This window comes from Siniperca chuatsi, linkage group LG23, assembly GCF_020085105.1.
Source record: "Siniperca chuatsi isolate FFG_IHB_CAS linkage group LG23, ASM2008510v1, whole genome shotgun sequence".
NCBI classification, from domain to species: Eukaryota; Metazoa; Chordata; class Actinopteri; order Centrarchiformes; family Sinipercidae; genus Siniperca; species Siniperca chuatsi.
This window is the reverse complement of record NC_058064.1, coordinates 17,308,873-17,314,903: the sequence shown is the minus strand read 5'-3', so window position 1 is coordinate 17,314,903 and position 6,031 is coordinate 17,308,873.

Below are 6,031 nucleotides of genomic sequence, written 5' to 3'. Positions count from 1 at the left end.
CTCCTAAATCTCATTCTGCATGACCCTAGTGATATTATTAATATGTATATTTGAGCGTTACGTCTGCATTAGAAGTTATGCTCATGTTTTGAAGGTAACAGAAGAACTCTCCCTTTTATACTCATCTTTGTACATTTATGAAGTCGATTCATAAAGCTCCGGGATGAGTGCAAATATTTCCACTCAAGCTGCAACACTTTCAACTCAAGCATATTCGCGTCTAATCACATTGCCGCTGACTTTGTTTGCAATTGCACTGCCTCTTAAATTCACATGACGTTCTGTCTGAACACCACCATAAACTGGAGAGCTCTGAGCAATCAGATGGATTATCTGCAACATAGAGACGAGTGTCATCCACATAGAAGTGGAAATTAGGAAACCAAGAGAGAATAAATAGAATATGAGTAGTTTGTTGACTGAGTACAGATCCTCAATGGAAGCCATGCCAAACAGTATAAAGAGACGAACTTTTATCTAGCTAGCTCCTAGTTGCTTTAAGGTATACCTACCTGTTGTGCCTCACGTCTTGTCTCTTTAATCTCCATCACTATGTCATATATTCAAAACACCATGGTTTTGCACAGGTTTTGTCTACTGCTTTTTTTGCTTTAAATGCTGTTATGATTTCCTGTTTTGTAGCTGCTAGCCTCATTGAAAGAGAACTCCATACATTATACCCACAATAAGTTGTTTACACCTATAAAGGTCTCAGCATTCCTTTAGGCCTTAACACACTGCCCATGTGGAACAAAACTATTTATATATTGGTATTCAAACATTTAAAAAAAAAACAACTATTTGTTTAGTGTAAGTGATCTTTTCATGGTATTTTTACAAGATAAATTTAAAATGACAGCTTAAAAGTGAAGTGAGTACAGGATGTAAGATTTACAGTAAGAAAGGATGTGATGTTCAATGGCGGAACTTTCTGTTTAAGTGACACAAAAAAGTCACACATTTATTTGACATAAAAAGAAACTGAAAACTGGTCACATGATCCATTTAAAACAAAACCCTCCACTTTCACTGTGATCTTTAATGTCTAAAATTAAAACCCAACTTGAAGTTTATTCACATACTGCACATACAGTATTTATCATTTTTCACATTGTAATTCTGCTGTTATTTAGCACACTTTAATAGAATAAGATATGATTAATTTATTCAATTATATTTGAAACAGTTGGAGTTGTTAGTTTTATTACATTTAATAGTTCTGAACCACCAATATTCATATTCAAACTGTAGTTTTCCTTTTTCTATGCAACACTATTTGCTACACTGTAACTCTGTATTAGTAATAATTATAAAGCATTGACAAAAGAGATGCTGTCTGTGAAATTCATAATATATCAATTCAATGAGACACAAAACAAAACATTAGGATGACTGTGCAGAGGATCACGTAAAAGGGCTTTTATTTCAGTGCCAATGTAATCAGGGATAACATGGTCTATTTAAGCTGCTCTGCTCCATTCAAGGCCCGCTGAATGACTTATCCTCTCCATTCAGCGCAAAATCTCCCCATCAATGGCCTCTGCACAAAGAGAGAGGGATGAGTTTTCACTCCACTGCACGAATAATTGAGGTAATGCATTCTTTACTAAACAGAAATAAAAAACACAAGGTCATAAGCATGTATGTATACTATTTCATAGTAACACACTGCTTCACATTCATATACAATAGACTTTTACAGCTCAGGGACTGTAAACCAGGGAGATGGGAGGGGGTTGAGGTTTTTGGATTTTCCCTGCTGTATTTCTTTTGCTTAAGTGTGTTCTTTTGACAAAAAAAAGTCCAATTATATATCACATTTTCAGCTATAATTTGACATTGGCCCCTTTAGGCAACAAAACAAAACTGAATGTTAAAGAAAGAAATATGCATTTATTATTCAATCTCAAAAGAAAATACATTTTTGAAAATATCAACTTATAAAGACCTGTTTGAAAGCAAAGACCAGCAGGGTCTCTGGAGGGCAGCTAGCAGGTCTTTTAGATCTTGTAAATGAGTTTTCCAGGGGTTTGAACCAGTAAACTTCCACTCAGGAGCCTGACAAAAATGTGTGACGTTGCTGTGTCCCTATGGGGAAACAGGCATGTTTAACAAAGCCCTTGTGAACATGTGATTGCTAATGTCCAACAGTCATAAAGACATAAATGTGTATTTACTGACAGTGACGCAATGCAGATACAAAGGTATCTATGTAGGTCAGTAGTTCCCAACCTCTTTTAGCTTTTTTGTCAGACGTAGGCCTACCGCCACAGTCCTGTCAGATGAAATACCCATTCACCAACACTGCCCGTCATGTTCCAAACATGTTCATTTGTATATAATAAACTGCATATTAACCATTAATGATGTAAAAGTGGATATTGTTATAATACTTTTTTTCGCAATTGAACTGTCAATGTAAAGGATCGAACCGGGGACTCGCTGCTCAGGTCAATTGCGCCCATTTGCGCCCTAACCACTATCTATCGGGTCGCCCCAGCTATTTCAACCATTTATCTATTACTTTTAGCTGTCAATTTCAACCATCTGTTACTTTTTAGCTATCTAATTTAACCATTTATCCATTACATTTAGCTATTTTAACCATTTATCCATTATTTTCGGCTAACTATTTCAACCACTTATCCAATAGTTTCAGCTAACTATTTCAACCATTTATACATTACTAAATGGTTGTCTATTTCTACCATTTAGCCTTTACTTTTAGCTAATTATTTCAACCATCTGTTACCTTTTAGCTATCTAAATTTATCCATCACTTTTAGCTATTTCAACCATTTAGCCATTGCTTTTAGCTAACAATTTCAACAATTTAGCCATTACATTTAGGTAACTATTTCAATTTCTCTGTTAGCTTGCTAAATGTTTTCACACACTCTAAATATAAATGTGTTCAGGTGTTATAGCTAAGTCTGTCTGTGGATTTATTTGTTGTTGTTTTTTTTATCAAATCGTAAACATAACATTTTTCAAATTAGTCGAGCTGCTCACTAATTTTCCATGCACCCCCTGGCAACTGCAGAAGATACAGGTACCCCTGATTGGGAATCAGTGATGTAGGCTACTGTGAATGTGAGTATTTATGTGTCCATATGAGTTAAAAAGTTTATGTTTGGGTGTGTGTATGTGTCTGTATATGGCTGTACATGAGGGTGTGTATATACTCTGTATGTGAAGGGTACAAGTAGCCAAGATTACTTTGAGCTCAAATGGGACAGGGACAGCTAATAAGGAAGAGCTAAGCAGATAGAGGAGGACGAGCTGCTGACTCATGATGAAGGAGCAACAAAGATAGAGAGTGAGACATGATGCCTGGTGACGGTGAATGAGTCTGTGTAACAGTGTGTGTAGATGTTGGCAAAATGTTTTTGGTAGATTCGACTCCATTGACCAACTGGGCCAGTCTCCATTACTGTCTCTATACAGCCTACCTTTAACCTGAGAGATTGGGAACGCACACAATTCTTTGTCAGCAAAGAATTAGGCAGCTATTTGTGGAGCTGCTGGCTTACCGCTGCCTGTTAATACCAAGCCCACATACTGTTCATATGCCTGACACAGCAACTCCTCTCTCCCACAGAGATACACACACATACGCAGCATAACCACCAGTACCCATGCCAGACCACATGCAAGTCTACTTTGGGCTGAATTTATAACTTGTGGCCCAATATGAATGACAACAATATGCAAAGTTAGAATGCAAAGTAGGTTTTAGAGTTTCAGTGACATTGTGAGTGCTGAGGAAAAGGTAAACCTGTCAGGAGTCACATACACAAATGTGTATCTATGTGTGTGTCAGTGTATGTGTGTGTGTATGGGTGTGTGTGGGTGTGTGTGTGTGTGGGTGTGAACGAGGCGGAGCAGTAAGTGGTGTACCTGACAGCAGTCACATAGCAAATCTGCCCACAGGATGGGCCACTCTGAGCCAAGACACTCAGTCTGCCCATGATTCAGACTTGAGGAAATACCACATTCAGCTGGCAAATGCAGTGTCTATGTGTGTGTGTGTGTGTGTGTGTGTGTGTGATGAGTGATTGAGACAGAGAGAGGAGAGGAAGTGGCATGCCACCATATACAGCATCTAGACTGGCAAATGTTCAGCTTATTTGAGGGGCAATTTATGTCAATTATCATTTAGCATCAGGATTAGCCCAATTCCATACTGTATACTCATACTATAAAGGATTTACTTATGACATTTCCAAATAGTTTAGTACATAGTATAGTTTTTCTTATGTTGACAGTGCACTATTTTGGTAGTTAGAATCAATGTACTGTAATAGTAACAGAAAGTAATACAAAACATGCTCTAACAGGCTTCAATCAAACAGCAACTTTGGAAAGCCACTGTTGAAAAAACAACAAAAAACTACTAAAATGCTTTTGTTAGGATTTGTGAGCTCAGCTGTCACTGGAGCCGTCACCACACCATCTCTAAATGCTTCCCTCTTTCTAAAACCTCATTTATCCTTGCAATAAGTTGACCTGATGAGGGCATTATACGAAAGGTCAGGTCACCAAAATAATTTGTAATCGTCTTATAGAGGACCGTATGAATCATCTGGGAATGCAAGAAATTTGCAAATACTGTATATCATACTAAACATATCATACACAAGTTTTGAAAACTCTTTGCATTAGTCTTCTCTGCAGCAATAGCAGTTGAGCACAATGTTCAATCCTTTGGAAAAAGCATTTGCAAAGCAGGAAGCAGTAAAAGTATCAGATCATTTACATATGGAAAGTGGTGAAAACACTTGAGGCTTGTCAAAGACCTTTGCACTTCAATACCTGGCAGCTGGTAAATGTCTGGTGTTTTAAAGGTGGGGTATGCGATTCTAATCCAATACACGTCTTTTTGTCAAATTCAGAGAATATCTCCTCACGTTCCGCAACTGTAACGGCAGTTTGCTAACCCACAACTTAGCTAACGTTAGTTACAATACTTGCTGTGTCATTGTTCGCTCTATATCATGGTATTGGATTTCTCCAGAATCACGTACCCCACCTTTAAATGAATATTAATCATGTATTCAAACCAGCAGTATGCTAGAAGGTCAGTTACAAGGTCAGATAAAATGTATCTGGATGTACTGAACATTTTCCCTTCTAGGACCTGTAATGTCTGCCAACAATTTTAAACTGCAATTTTAGTTTGTAAAAGTAAGAGTTTAGAGTCTGTGTGAGGTACTTAGGCACAGAGGTGCTCTGAGCTAAATGCTAACATCAGCATGCTAAACACACAAAGACAATGCCATCATGTTAAGCAGTAATGTTTACCATTTCACCATTTTGGTTTAGTGTGTTAGCATGCTAACATTTGCTAATTAGCACTAAACACAAAGTGCAGCTGAGGCTGATGGGAATGTCATAAATTTTAGTATGTGTTGGACAAATTTAATTTGATTCGCTAGATGAAAAGTTAAGGAATCACCAAAGTTGTTACAATTCACCTTGAACTGGACATATCAAATTTCATGGCAATCCTCAAAACAGTCGGCCACACACTTTACATCACATTAAAGCTAACTCCCAAACCATGTGTTGCTACTTTGTAACTTGAAGAAAATATAGAGGCTTGTGATGTGTTACTAATACCGGCAGTGCTTTTGTAACATGTTGGCACCCACATTTTTCTGCACCTTTGTATCATTTCAGAAACACAATGTAGATAAAGGTTTCATTCCAAAATTCTTTTAAAAATAACTTTGTGAAGCTATCATCAGTCAATATATTCACCAACCACTGTGCCCTAAAAAGTTTGTTTGTTTTTTTTTGGTTTTTTTTATCTACTATGGAACTTGAATTTATCACCACTAGGCCTCAGAGTACAATAACCTCATTCTGTGCTCAATCTTGTTGGAGAGGGTTCTTTTATTACCCACTCTGATGCAATTTCACAGCAATATCCTGAATGCACCCAGTCACAATTAGCCTGATAAGCAGCATGCATCTCTGTGTGTGACTCATGGATGTTGTGAATGGGTGCGATAGCGAAGGCAGGGGT